This window comes from Rattus norvegicus, chromosome 3 (assembly GCF_036323735.1).
Source record: "Rattus norvegicus strain BN/NHsdMcwi chromosome 3, GRCr8, whole genome shotgun sequence".
NCBI lineage: Eukaryota > Metazoa > Chordata > Mammalia > Rodentia > Muridae > Rattus > Rattus norvegicus.
Genome location: NC_086021.1, coordinates 42,339,151 through 42,354,749, shown reverse-complemented (window position 1 = coordinate 42,354,749; position 15,599 = coordinate 42,339,151). Strand labels below are relative to the sequence as shown.

At 39.4% G+C, this 15,599-nt stretch overlaps 1 protein-coding gene across 25 annotated transcripts in view; it reads left to right on the top strand.

The window, feature by feature from the left end:
* Dennd1a (DENN domain containing 1A) overlaps positions 1-15,599 on the top strand; it is a 487,315-nt gene that overhangs the window by 107,067 nt on the left and 364,649 nt on the right. Inside the window, exon 3 of one of the 25 annotated variants that reach the window (XM_063283990.1) lies at positions 10,819-10,885. The exons of the other annotated variants lie outside the window; for them this stretch is intronic. The gene's annotated coding sequence lies outside the window, so the exon portion shown is untranslated. The remainder of the gene's footprint in view (positions 1-10,818; positions 10,886-15,599) is intronic. 25 annotated transcript variants of the gene reach the window in all.

Genomic DNA, 15,599 nt, shown 5'->3' with positions numbered 1-15,599 from the left:
GCAAGCTCCTTCAACTCTTTCAATACTTCCTCTAATTCCCCCCAAGGGGGTCTTATTCTCAGTTAGGTGGTTTGCTGCTAGCATTGACCTCTGTATTGGACATGCTCTGGATGTGTCTCTCAGGAGAGATCTATATCCAGTTCCTTTCTGTGTGTATTTTTTTAGCTTCATCAATCTTATCTAGTTTTGGTGTCTGTATATATATGGGCCACATGTGTGTCAGGCTCTGAATGGCCATTCCTTGAGTCACTGCTCTACACTTTGTTTCCATATCCCCTCCTATGGATATTTTCCCCATTTTAAGAAGGAGTAGGAACATCTGCATTTTGATCATCCTTCTTCTTGAGCTTCCTGTGGTCTGTCGATTGCATCTTGGGTAATTTGAGCTTTTTGGCTAATATCCACTTATCAATGAGTATATACCAAGTGTCCTCCTTTCTTTTTAAACTTAGAAATTTTATTCCTTCCCTTCCTTTCTTCTGGGTGTGTGCATGTTCATGACAAGACTAACAGGTACCTTGAGTGCTATTTCTTAGGAGCTGCACACTTGTGGGTCTTTCACTGGGACCTGGAACTCACTGTTGAGCCGTGCCTTTCTTTTTGTTGAATATTATTTTGTATGGTCGGTCCATCCGAGTCTCAGCTCCTACCTTTAACATAACCACTGTCTTAGTTGTCACTTTCTTGTGCCTACCATTTCCTCATTTAAATCCCCCCCCTCACAGGACAGTGCATTTATTGTCATTTGAATGTTAGGATATCTTTCAAATTTTATTTTAATTTGGAAGCTTATCCCATCCCCCTTTTATTAAATTTGAGTCATATGTGTGTGTGGGTTCTCCTTAGAGAGTTAAATGCTTCAGAAGGTAGGAGGAGGGTAAAAGGGTATAGAAGTATACAAGTTGTTTTTGTCATTCTGTCCCATGAATGAGAAAAGTGACCAGTGTGCTTCACAAGGCTCATCACTTCAGATTCTTGACCTCTCAGGGTTGACTTTTTCCTTTCCAAGGTCCCTTTTGAAGTGAGACTTAACATTATCTGTTGTCAAACAAAAAAAAGTTGATTTCTTTTGTGGTAGGTATAAGACAGGAAGGTATGGAACAGTTGAGTGATAGCCTGAGGCTGGTGATTGCTTTGAGGAATCCCACCCCCACCTTTACCCCCAAGTCAGGGTTTCTTTGTATAGTCTTGACTGTCCTAGAACTCATTCTGTAGACCAGAATGACCTGGAACTCATGGAGAGCTCTGCCTGCCTCTGCTTTCCAAGTGCTGAGATTAAAGGCATGTGCTGAAACTAACTAAGGAAGAGAAATTTAGTTTTTTTGCCTTTTCTTGGGTCAGAAAGGAGAGCAATAGGGAAAGGAAAATATGTGCAGGTCAGAGACGAACTTTGCTTCCTAGGACTTTCAAAGCTTTTTTTTTTTGGGGGGGGGGCGTTGTATTTGATGCCACTAAGTTGAACTCCTTCTGGGTCTGATTTTTCATGTCTGTGAGACTTTTTAGTTTTCAGTCTTCTTGTTTTGTTCTTGTTTGCTAGGTTATCTTTTATTTCATGCCAATTATTGTATATTGAAAAGCGTAAATATATTTTAAGGTCTAGGTGGAAATATCCTTCTTTTTTTTTTTTTTTTTTTTTATTAACTTGAGTATTTCTTATATACATTTCGAGTGTTATTCCCTTTCCCGGTTTCCGGGCAAACATCCCCCTCCCCCCTCCCCTTCCTTATAGGTGTTCCCCTCCCAACCCTCCCCCCATTGCCGCCCTCCCCCCACCAGTCTAGTTCACTGGGGGTTCAGTCTTAGCAGGACCCAGGGCTTCCCCTTCCACTGGTGCTCTTACTAGGATATGCATTGCTACCTATGAGGTCAGAGTCCAGGGTCAGTCCATGTATAGTCTTTGGGTAGGGGCTTAGTCCCTGGAAGCTCTGGTTGCTTGGCATTGTTGTACATATGGAGTCTCGAGCCCCTTCAAGCTCTTCCAGTTCTTTCTCTGATTCCTTCAATGGGGGTCCTATTCTCAGTTCAGTGGTTTGCTGCTGGCATTCGCCTCTGTATTTGCTGTATTCTGGCTGTGTCTCTCAGGAGCGATCTACATCCGGCTCCTGTCGGTCTGCACTTCTTTGCTTCATCCATCTTGTCTAATTGGGTGGCTATATATGTATGGGCCACATGTGGGACAGACTCTGAATGGGTGTTCCTTCAGTCTCTGTTTTAATCTTTGCCTCTCTCTTCCCTGCCAAGGGTATTCTTGTTCCCCTTTTAAAGAAGGAGTGAAGCATTCACATTTTGATCATCCGTCTTGAGTTTCATTTGCTCTAGGCATCTAGGGTAATTCAAGCATTTGGGCTAATAGCCACTTATCAATGAGTGCATACCATGTATGTCTTTCTGTGATTGGGTTAGCTCACTCAGGATGATGTTTTCCAGTTCCAACCATTTGCCTACGAATTTCATAAAGTTGTTGTTTTTGATAGCTGAGTAATATTCCATTGTGTAGATGTACCACATTTTCTGTATCCATTCCTCTGTTGAAGGGCATCTGGGTTCTTTCCAGCTTCTGGCTATTATAAATAAGGCTGCAATGAACATAATGGAGCACGTGTCTTTTTTATATGTTGGGGCATCTTTTGGGTATATGCCCAAGAGAGGTATAGCTGGATCCTCAGGCAGTTCAATGTCCAATTTTCTGAGGATTCTCCAGACTGATTTCCAGAATGGTTGTACCAGTTTGCAATCCCACCAACAATGGAGGAGTGTTCCTCTTCCTCCACATCCTCGCCAGCATCTGTTGTCCCCTGAGTTTTTGATCTTAGCCATTCTCACTGGTGTGAGGTGAAATATCCTAGGAAATATCCTTCTTTAGAGAGGATTTGATTTGGCTTTATGCTGTTTGCTTTACCAGTAATCTCCCTCTCCATCTCTCCTCCATCTCTAACTATATCTTCCCTTTCCAATTCCCCCTCTACTCTCCCCTCCTTTTCTCCTGCCCTTGATTTCTCCCTGTCCTTCCCTCACCCTCTCTACCTTCCCTCCCCCTTCTCAGGGATTTATAAACAGGCTGTCTCTGAGGTTTGTGTGTTTCCATCTCCTCTCTCTCATGGGTGTAATTTTGAGTGACCACTGGGACATCCTCTATTTTGGACCTTAGAAAATAAAGTTTTGTCCTTTTCACCTTTTTTGTAGACTCTTTTCTAGCTTTATAAAATTTCACACTTAAAAATTGCTTTGCTATTCTTGAACATTTTTTTCTTTATTCATGTGCTCTATTTTTAGAAATGTAAATACCAATATAAATCTTAGTTCATCTTCACTGGAAATGGCAGTTTTGCTAGAACTATCACTCATTCTGTGAGAAAGATAATATTATCCCAATTCCTTGTAAAGCAACTAATACCTAAATGGTTAATCAAATTGCCCAAAGGTTGCAAGAAAATCTATTTTCTTAGGCACCCTGATCTGAGCCTTCTCTTTCTGAGAGAGAAGTTAAGTAACAAGTATTCTTTCATTGTATGGCAAATACATAGTAAATATAAGAGTGATAGAGGCCAAAGAGGGCATCATGTGGGTGTTTCTGTGTAATACAGACTTTTGAAAACCAGTAACTTATATTTATAATTGTATGTGAATTTTCTTATAATAGTTTGTTGAGTCATGTTGAGCTCCTTTTTAATGGAAATATTTCTCTGTAGGATGATGTCATTATGCAGGTGAAGGCAGTTATAGGATAGAACGAGGCCTGTCATTCGATGAAAAGGAGGGATAGGCTGGAGAAAAGTTTTAGAGAGAGGAGGAGACCGGAGCCAGAGAGAGGGAGCAGCCGAGAGAACATGGCAGTGGATGTTAAGATTTCTCTCTGTACATTTACAAGTTGTTATTAATATTCTTTTTTTTTTTTTTCGGAGCTGGGGACTGAACCTAGGGCCTTGTGCTTGCTAGGCAAGCGCTCTACCACTGAGCTAAATCCCCAACCCCATCAATATTCTTAAGGGATGGATGTGTACAGGATTTTGGGCTGTTTAGATGGGCAATTATATCTTATCAATTGGATCGAAGGTTTCATGTGGTGACTTAATTGAGTACAGGAGAGCGTGTGGTGACGGGACACACTGGACCCATCGTGGAATTGGGATGTGTATGCCTGACATGGTGGCAACCTGCCTTGGGAACTAGATGGGTAGCGAGATTGCTGCCTGGCTCAGAGAGTAGCCATCAGCAGTGTGAGATGGGATGGAGCTTAGTGGGATGGATGTGACCAAGATTTTGTATGTCTAGATGAACAAACTATATCTTATCTAGGTGGGCCATTTATATCCTTATCAATTGGTTGTAAGTTAATTGTGTAGATATATTGTACATTAAACATTTAACATATAATCTAGATGTTTGGTTCCAATTTATTGAGTCTTAACTGGGTGTTGAGACTGTGAACATCTGTGACAGGAAGCTGTACTAGACTATAGAATGCTTGGGGCTAGCATAGCGTGGGACCATGGTAGCACGGCCCATGGAATGAGATGTGTGTATCATGAATGGTAACAACCTGCCCAGGGGATAGTGTGTGGAAGCGGTAACAGAGAAACAGCTAGAGCATGCAGACCCGCACAGAGTGGGAACTTGTGGGAACCACAACAAGCGTTTTTTTAATTATACTGCAGTATTTCACTCTTTCTAACTTTTTCTTTTGAGTTAGTGTCTTAATATGCATAGCTGTCTGTATTGGTACTCACTGTGTAGTTCAGATGGCTTTGAGTTCATGATAATTCTCCTGACTCAGTCTCCTGTGTGCTATGCCCAGATCTTTTTTTCCAGTATTTGCCATGCATTGTAAGAGTTTGGATTTCTTTTTGCAATGTCCAAAATCAATTTCTGTTACATTAAAAGTTTATTTTCTCTCTCTCCCTCTCCCTGTCCCCCTCCCTCCCTCCTTCCCTCTGTGTGTGTGTTTGTGTGTGTGTGTGTGTGTGTGTGTGAGAGAGAGAGAGAGAGAGAGAGAGAGAGAGAGAGAGAGAGAGAGAGAGAGAGCGCGCGCTAGGTTTCTTTTCCTTCTACCATGTGGATCCTGGAGGTCAAATTCAGGTTGTCAGGTTTGATAGCAAGCATCTCTATCTGCTGAGCCATCTCACTAGACCAAGAGTTTGGAGATCTTTATGTGCCTACATATTTATTACATAGTTTTTAACCTGTGCTATATGATTGATCATTATTGCTAGAATTACAAAGTTGTCTCCTAGCTTCTTGTTCTGAAGTCATTTCTACAGTTAACTCTACTTTGCAGCCTGTTCGTGCACTGCTTTGGAACATCAACAGTTTGAGAGAAGAGTGTTTATATTTTAATTTTCATGAGGTAAACGATCAACCCAAGGTGTTGGACATGCAAGCTTGTACAAGGCAAGCTCCTTGCTACTGAGCTAAATATAGCCCTAGCCTTTGAACTCAATCCAAATCAGTCAAATCAGTCTCCTTCCCTCCCTCCTTCCTTCTTTCCCTTCTTCCCTTTCTTCCTTCCTTCCTTCCTTCCTTCCTTCCTTCCTTCCTTCCTTCCTTCCCCTCTCTCTCTCTCTCTCTCTCTCTCTTTCTTTCTTTCTTTCTTTCTTTCTTTCTTCTGTTCCTCCTTTTTTCCTCCCTCCGTCCTTCCTTCTTTATTGGTGGTGGTGCCAGGGTTTGAACCTAGGGGTTCCTGAGTGGTACAAAAGCACTTTGTCACAATACTGCCTCCTAGCCCAAGCCCTTGAATTTTCAAAATATCTTTTTATATGCTTCCAGCAAAGACAGAATAGTTGGTATTTGAGCCTCATAGTTGACAGTAGTGAAATGCTTGTGTTAAAGTTGCAAGATTCTAGAGATGTGGCAGATGGGGCAGGGTGGAGAAGAGGAATAGCAGATGGAAGCCCAGGGTAGATGGTACTTTGAACATTTTGTGGGGCAAAAGGTAAAAGGTGTAAATGTTTGGGAGAGCATTGAGAAGTTTCAAGTACCATGGGGCTGTAAGATAAAGAAAGAATGGTTTGATAATGAGGCTGGGGAGGAAGCTAAGGAAAGGAGGGAGTGCCACAGAGACCAAAAGTTGGGGAGAACATGCAGAGGGGTTTAGAAAAACCTTTATGAGCCAGATATGTGGAATATGATTTGAGAATCTATAGATTATCCTTGAATCTTCAGTTTTAGATAACTTTCTCTATGTTATGCTGCTTTAAAAACTAAACAAAAGGGAAAAAAAGCTAACCCAAAGGTCTACTCTAGAAAACTCCATAATCAAGAAAAACAAGTTTGGAACTTCCTCCTAGTTTCTTTTAGCTTTATCTGTGCTCAGGGTCAGCCCAGCCTCACTTAGAGACCTGTGCTAAAACAATCCCCATATAGGAATTGCCTTTCTCAATATAAGAGAAAAGGGACCTGGTAGATTTGTGTTTGGGTTTTAAAACCAAACATGAGAGTTGTCATGGGCCATTTGCACCCACCTCCCTCCCTCCCTCCCTCCTTTCTTTTTCCTTTCTTTCTTTTTTCTCCTCTCTCTCTCTCTCTCTCTCCCTTTCTTTCTCTCTCTCTCTTTCTTTCTTTCTTTCTTTCTTTCTTTCTTTCTTTCTTTCTTTCTTTCTTTCTTTCTTTCTTTCTTTCTTTCTTTCTTTCTTTCTTTCTTTCTTTCTTTCTTTCTTTGCCACTGTCCTAGAGAACACCGAAAACTCATGCCAACAAACCACATGTTAATTCACTACAGGAAGGAGAGAAAAGTTGGGCACAAAATTTCAATTGCCCACATTTTTCTTTCTAGTCAAGACGTTATACATGTGCACTCATTGAGAATTAGATAAAATTCATCATGTTTCTCCTTGAGTTAGTTGGAAATTGGAAAGCATCTTACAGTAGATAAAGCTTAAGCTTGCTGTGAGCCAGGCAGTTCAACGTTGTGAGGTCGTTGCCTCAGCATGGGCAAACTTGGCTGTCTGCCCTGGTAGTATGATTGGAAAGCCGTAAACCGACACTTTAGGATCATTGATCAAGTGAATGTGATCAACTGAAGATTCTGTTAACAGTCTCTAGCAGGCTTAGCCTTTGTCATAGACAGGCATTTGCAACTTGGGACAAAATCTCGAGACAAGAGTAGAGCTTTTGATCCTTTCTGTTGTTGCTTTTAAATATAAAATGTGTCACTAGTGCTGTCAGTGACAGAGCCTGGAATGTGTGGAAAACCTGGAAATTTGGAGTATGAAGACATTTTAGGGATGCTTTTATTTTTATGTTTATATTAGAGTGTATATAAATTCTTTTCTAAATTTTATCAGTATTAGTTAATTTTTACCCAGTAAGAAATTATTGTGCCTAAATTTAACTGCTGCTTTTTTGTTTTTTGTGTTTTTTTTAATTTTCTGGTGTTATATAGACTAAGCAAGCATTTTATTCTCTCTCTCTCTCTCTCTCTCTCTCTCTCTCTCTCTCTCTCTCTCTGTGTGTGTGTGTGTGTGAGTGTCTGTCTGTTTGTCTGTACCTGCTTTCTGCTCCTCAGTGTTGAAATTACAAGCACACCCACACTGTGTTTTGTTCTTTGAGTTCTGTGAATCTAACTTAGGTCTTCACAACAAGTATCTCACAACTGAGCTGCCTCAAGCCTCCAACATTTACTGTCATTGGTATTTTAGATTCAGTGAAATGTGGTCACTTGCTTCTTGTACACTTAAAGATGTTGAGGCAGTGTGGTGGTGTAAACCTTTAATCTGAGAACTCAAAATGAAGAGGTAGATGGATCTCTGAGTTTGAGATTAGCCTGGTCTATTTAGAGAGTTCCAGGCCAGCCAGGACCACATAGATCTTATCTCAAACAAACAAACAGACAGACAAACAAACAAATACAAATAAAAAAGGTTGATGTATTTATTTGGCAAATGGAGCCCAGGTTTCTTTGTTATATTTTCTTATAATACATAACTGAGATTGCCTTCCTGCTATCTTTATTCTTTCTGGCTTTAAGAAAAATTTATAAAAGATAAATTAGTAATACTTTTGCTCTTGAAATTTCATTCCTTCAAAGGGTAAACTTTTGGACCTTTGTGTGCTGATATCTACTTGTGTTTATTTATTTGTATGTGTTGGAGCCACATGGTGTGCATGTGGAGGTCAATGGACAACTCTCACTAGTTGGGGCTCTTCTGCCACCTGGTGGGATCCAGGAATTGAGCTCAACTAGTCAGACCTAAGGGCAAGTGCCTCTTCTGCTGAGCTGTCTTGCTTGCCTCTTTGTGTTCTTTCTAATTGGTTAATCACATGAAGAAAACTCCTTCTTGAGATGTATTAGTGCCTGAAAATATCAGCAGAGACAGAAATTCATAGAAGACCATTTCACCTTCATTTTCGATCTTGTCAGCTCTACAGCCACTAGTCCATTAGAAAAAACTTTAAATATATTGTAAAAGAAATATTATGTATCTCATTGATAATTTTCAAATCTGAAGACTGATTTGAGAATAATGAAACACACAATTTCGTCATAGTTGTTGATTAAACAACTTCTGAGGCTTTGTGCTAGAGCCTATTTGAAAGAAGCATGGAGCACCACTCTGCCTTCAGGAGCACTTCGTCTGCCAGTGGTCATCATCTGAAAGCTTTCTCAGATATGATGCTCTCAAGGTTGACGGTTGATTGTTGATTTTAAGTTCTGAACCTGAGAAGATTGACTTTAAATTCTGGTACTTCTTCTACCGCTTAAAGTCTTCTGTGTGGACACTGTTTTTTTACTGCTGATCTCTCCTGAGTGTTTAGTACAGTACTTGACACAGTGAGAACTTTGTCAGCCTCTGTAATTCATCTCACCCCTCCAGGCCTCAGTCCCTTCAGTAGAGTTATTGTAGGAGCCAGCTCAGGTGGGTATCCGTATGTGTGACTCTTCGCAGTGGGGATTCCCCTTTACCTCCATGCCGATCCCTGTGCTGACCTGCGTGTTGTGAAGAAATTTTGATTGTGGTGTTATGTAGATGTGGTTCGGTTGCAGTTCAGTCTTATCCATTTATTAGATGTGTCCAGTGACTGTAACTTTAAGTTTTTAAAGTCTGCTTTTAATGATGTTTATTAAATGCTTTAACCTCTCTTTTAACCCACCACCTACCAGAAGTAGTGGGAAAGAAAGGATATGGGCAAAGTTTAGAAAGTGCGTTTTGTTTTTTTTTGTTTTTTTTTTTTTTTTTTTTTAGCAAATCTGATTTTTGTTGTCAGGAAATAAGCAGTTCAGTTTACAGAAGTTAGCAGCAGAAGCTCAATCTATTCCCAAACACTTTATGGATATACCAACAGTTCAGTTCAGTAGTCAGGATAGCAAACATGGATCAGCAGCGGTAGCACTACTTAGCAGAGACAGCCAGGCCATAGCCTTGGCACAAGTCAGCAGGAGGGACCAGGGCCAGCAGGAACACTGGGAAAAGTTCTCGGCTGTGCTTCTCTTAGTGAAGTGAAGATCTGTGAAGACTTGAGACCAACAAGTGCTCTACCAGCAAGCCTAGCACAGCTTTTTGTTGAGTCTGTTGAGTCCTATTTATACACATACTTCAAACGTCATAAGTCCTCCATGAATCTTGCCTCAGCAAGTGTGTCTTTCTCAGCTGACATTGCTCTACCAGTTAGCCTGAGTCCGCAGAGGCAACAAGAAACTTCAGCACATCACCAGAAGTTTTCTTCCTTCCTTCCTTTCTTCTTTCCTTTTTTTTTTTTTTTTTTTTTTTTTTTGTGCATTACTCTCTATGGAGTCCTGACAAATGCAGCTCAATTACATAATGTAGGTGAACCAATACATGTGTGTCATTAGCAAAGAATCCTTCATCACATGTCCTTTCACGTGCTTGCTTTAACAGAACATCTTTTCACATGTGTCTTCTTCAGGAAAACACTACTTCATGTGTTTACCCCAGCAGAACACTCTCTAACACAACTGACTTTCCAAAGAACCCGTATGTTTCTACTTCAAGTGGCTTCTGATTTCCTTGCTGAATTTCCTCGTGAACACCTCAAACTCACCTAAACTTCATTCCTTCTATAGGCTGTTTGTGTTAGGTAGCATAACCAATTTTTGCTCACAATTTTGAAAATTACAATCTGTAATTGGGTGGCCTGTGGCAAGGTGGCATATTGTGTGAGTATATGGTAGAACAATTTGCAGAAGAGAGAAAGAGGAAGGGTTCAGACCCTTATGCAGAATGCCCTCTCTGACCTGAGTACTTTACAAAGCTCCACATCTTAAAAGTTCTGCCACCTGCCAATAGTTACCAGCCTGGGGACCAAGACTTACATCATGGGCCTTTGGGAGACATTTTAAGAGCCCAGTTATAGCCCAATTTTAAGTTTCTTGTACTGAATTCTGGGAGCTGAGCTACATTATCACTGTCTTCCTGATGTCCCCTTCCTTAAGCCCCCATCTTCACATCTGACTCTGCTGATCTGTCTCAGGCATGTTCTTTCCAGCTCCGTTGCCACCAACTGTGCTGTTTCTCACACTGCTGTGGGCTTCTTACTAACTCTGCTTCCTGCTTGCTCAATTTGAGTGTTTCCTACAGATCCCTACTCTGCCTTCCTCTCCCGTGTCAACATCTCAGTGGCTCCCATTCACAACTGAAAATTTTCTTTATTTTGCCCATGAAGGCATGGTTTGGCACTAGCAGCCTTCTTCAGCCTTATTTCCTACTACTAGTTCCGCAGTGTGTAGTGAGAGACATACTGATCTTTTAAAATCTTATCTGACAAGTTTCCAGTACAAAGCTGCTACTTTCTTAGCCATTGCTGTTCTCTCTGCACAGATCAGTTTTGCCTATTTTTGTTTATTCCATTTCTTTGATCCTTGAGGTCTGTGACGCTGTGACAACTCTTTCAGGAAGACTCTAGCCTTCAGAGAGACACAGCCTTTCGTAAGGTATGCTATGCCGTTAATGTCTTCATCTGTAGACTTTGTTTATGGCTGCGCTGTTCTGAATGCTTAGCACAGAAGTTGACCCTCAGTAAATACTTGGTAAATATTGGTTGAAGGGATAAATAGATAAATGAATATTACTTGCTTTGTAAGGTTAGTGTGAGAGTGACATTAGAGCATAGATGGAATCTTACAGGGGGTTTATGGCATGAGTTTACTGACTTTTTTTTCTCTTTGTTTCTCCCTGTGCATATGAAACTGTTGATATGGCCCACTAGTTGGCAGTTTACTATATCTAACTGAATTTTAACATATTTCTTAATGTGGGTAATAGTATAAAAATCAACTTGAAAGCCACTCTTTTGGCTTACACATAGCATGGGCTAGTGCAGCCTTTGGGCAACACTGTTTAAGGTAAGGCAGTGAAGTGAGCTAAAGCTCGCTTCTAAAGAAATGTAATATTGCTCTTGATCTAGTATCCTTGTTACTTATAAATGCCACATATAAAATCTTGAAATAACTGTTTCACCCTCTTTTTACAGACACACTCTATTTCTAATCCAAAATAATTTTCACTTTTGTGTGCTTATGTGCCACAGCGCTTTTCTTTCTAATACCTTGAGAACATATCTGCAATATTGTTGAATTTAGTGTGGGGATGTCTGTGTTATATAAAGTATGTGGTGATGATGATGCAAGCATTATATTGTATCTATCATAATGAAACCCTCTAATTGTTTAAGTTATTGTTCTTATTAAATTTTGTCACTTTTCATAGGTTTTATGACCTTTAGTCTTACTAGTTTGAAAAATCAGATGCTATACAGATTCACAAATACCCAGTTTATACACAAGGTTCTCTAAAGCCAGACTCAGACAAAAGGAAGCCAAAGTATTTAAGGAGTAAGACAATAGTATTTACCTTTGTGTTAGTTCTGTAACTAATTTCATTTCTTAGTGAATGTTTTATATCGATTTGATAAACATTTGTGTAACTGGGTAAGATTTTCTTTTTTAAAGCTAGTGGTCAATTCAAAACCTTTGATGCTGTTGACTTTCTCAGTATTAATCATCGTTTTATAAGACAGTCTCCAAGGATGCATAAATTATGATAATAGAAGCCAGGGCAGGGCTGGAGCTGGTGGTAGTTGCTGCAGTGTTATTGTGTCCATTGGGATGGCACTTTGTGTGCCCGTCTTCTGTGTATTGTTGGCCAAGGAGCTCAGTTCTGTCCCTCACAAAGCTGGAGACAGCAGTGAATTATAAAAGGCACCAGAGAGCAATCCTACTAAGTAGTTTGTTTGGAACTCTTAGAGTTGATGGGGGATCTTGTGAAAGCTTAAGTCGTCCTTTGCATATAGCTACTCTGTTTTGTAGGCATTAGTGGCAAAGGCTCAAATAAAATAGTAATCCACCATAAAGAAAGATCTGGTCAAGTCACAGAGTCCAGTTTTCATGTCTTTTCATTGAGTTTTATCAGACATTGCAGACTGATCAATAACAGATGCTATAGTCTTAGAATAAGAACCAAATGATAATTTCTTGTTAGCTGCTATTTTTAATAAGTATGGTATTTATATTGGAAAAATTATAATGAAACTTAATTTGAAAAGATGAATGTAATACAAAAATTTCTCAACATTGAGATACTTCCAATAATCTTATTTTATCTGTATTTCAATCTGTTTATATGTAAGAGAATACTTTTTCTGAAGAATTTTAAATGAAACATATTTTTAGGTAAGCCACACATTACCAAGTTAATTGAAAAAGAAGTATAGAAAATTACCTAGAATAATATTCAAAGCAGAATTGGATAAGTTGTTGGAATATCATTCCTGAAGAGTTGCCTGCTCCAATGGCTTGCTTTGTTATCATGTACATCTTTGCAGACAGTGCCTGTGCTAGCCAGGATATTCTGAAGTGCCCTTCCTTGTACTTCATTGTACAAGGCTGTTGTAACACAGTGTGAAAACGGTAGGACAAAACATTGTTTCTTTGTGTAGCTTTGGCTGACCTGGAACTCACTAAATAGATCAGGACGGCTCAAACTCATAGAGATTGGCCTGACTCTGCCTCCTACATGCTCAAATTAAAGGCATGGGCCACTACAGCCCTACAATATATTTTCTGAGTTAAGAATACCATTGCACTACTCATTTGATTTATAAATTAAAAACTTCAGTCCTACCAAAGATTATTACTATAAAGTTTGAAAAACAACAACAACAACAACAACAACAACAACAACAATAACAACAGCAGCAACAACAAAATCCTTGGTGACTTCACATAATTGTTTAACTTTTTTTCCTGTTTGTGTTTTTATGGGGCGCTTCCCTTGACAGTTCTGTTTCATTCAGTGTTGGATGGGGTTAGCTATTTATCAAAAGCTGGTATCTCCAAGATGCTTTCACTTGGGTGCTTCTTAACTTTACCTAGGTGGCTTTAACAGTAGCATCTTGCTGGGTCTCTAATGGACTATGTGTTCTCTCTTCATTCAGAAGTCCATGGCAATAAGATCCTAAAAGGATAGAAACAGAAACTGTCAGTTGCTAATGGTTTAGGCTCAGAAGAGACTATATGATTTCTTCTGCACCCTATTGTTCAGAACCAATCAGAGCCAGCCCTATTAAAGAAGAAGGGGTGTAAACTCCTTAGTCTGAGAGAAGAGGCATATGATGAAACTAGCTGGTGATATCTTTGAAGATACTGCACTGTAGTAGCTAATACAAAATAGTACTGATGCCTTGGGGCCCTGTGTGCTATTGTCCTTCTTGTTTTATCACTTTTCTACTCAATCGTTAAAATTGTTGATTGTTTTATTATTGGTAGGGGGGAGGGGTATATGCCATGGTGCATGTTTAAAGAACAGAAGACAAGTTGCATACTTTCCCTAAGGTAATTTCTGGAGGTCAAACTCAAGCTATCAGATTTGCACTAAAAACAAGTCAAATCCTTTTACTTTCTGATGCATCCTGCTAGCCTACCCACCACCCAAGCAGAAAAGTCGCTTCTTTGCTTTTCATGATCCACATGCTTGACAGGAAAATCTTTTAAGTTTCTATTTAAAGTAAGCATGTACTAGACAATTACTTGTCAAACATATAAAAAGTGAAAATAGTTTCTAAGGCTAGCCCTAGATTTTTGATGATAATGAATATGTTATCACAAATGTATTTAGCCTGATGACTATCATGCACTTCTTATCTGAATCTCATTGTATTTTTTGAGGCTAAGTAACCAAGCCACTGTGTTACCTGAATCCACAGAATTCAGTTTCTGAATTTTGGATTATAACTAGCAAGAAGTGGAGTTTGTGAGAGACTCGCTCAACATTTGTTTTGTGCTTTGGTGTGATGGTAAGAGTTAAGATAGTGAAAGTATCTGTGTGTGTTAGTTTAAGTGCATATGTGCATGTGTTTGTGTAGTGAGTAGTTTTTTTTTTTTAAAGAGATGGAACGTTATATAGTAGTGGTTTTTAAAATTTTTAGAATGGAGAAATAATTTCAGTAGATGGTTGTTAAATATCATTCTGCCATATATTAAAACTGTAATGTACATGACAGTTGCTTGGTGAACTTGTTACAGTACAGCCTGCTGGACCCCAAGTCTAGAGTTTAGGTAACTCTGCTGTAAGCTTAATAATTTATGTTTTCTTATAGACTTTTTGGGCAATGCCAACTCTGCTGGCTTAGGGAACACAATTTGGGAACATCTGTGATATGATTTTTAATGGATTTAGTATAGTTTTTATGTAGATGTGTCATTATTTAGTCAATTTATTCTAAGACAGGTTGTGTAAATATTTTTGCTATTGTAAACAGTATTATAATGGCCATCATTATATGCACATGTATTAGCATTTCTTTATAGCATATTTCTAGAAATTGAATTACCTGGTCAAAGGGTCAGCACATTCTTAGGACCTTTAGTGTATAATGCTGAATTATGTTCTAGAAGGTTGTACACATTATATTTTTCCTAAAAGGTGAAACAAGTTAATATCACAAAGTTTTTCAAGAAAATTTTCAGAGGGGACTCTGAAAATAGCTTAATATTAAAATAAGTATGTTAACTCACTAAAGTTATTAGATTGTGCAAGCAGTAGTCAATTGGATATAAAATTATATTAAAAGTCTGGGGTTGGTGATATGGCTTGGCTGGTAAAAGGTGCCTAGTGACATGAGTTCGATTCCTAAGTCCTACATTGTGGATGGAGAGAACCAACTTATTCAAGTGTTCTTTGACCTTCATACTTAAGCCGTGGCATGTTTATTTGCATGCATGCACACACACAAAATGTAAAAATCTGGCCAGCTTATATTTTAGTTCTCCTGTGGCTGTGGATAATTAGCACTAAGTCACAACACTTCAGATAAGAGGACCATCTTCCTCAAACACCCCCCACCCCTGCCAAGTACGTGCATGGACAGGCCAGGCCAGGCCAGGCTGTTCAGTATTTGTAATCTTGGTGCTGAAATCCCATTACAATCTTAGATTTTCTGCTGTTTTTGGTATAGAGTTTCATAGCAGAGCAATTCTAAGAAAGATGCTAGCAACTCTTAATCACAAGGGACCAAGACTGGACATAAATTTTGTTCCTGAAGCTTGGATTGTGACATTGGAGGCCATCTCATCTTTAAGACATCAGTGCTATTATCCCTGGGATGACCATAGTAAGTTGGAGTGCAATGAGATGTTGGATAATTCTGGA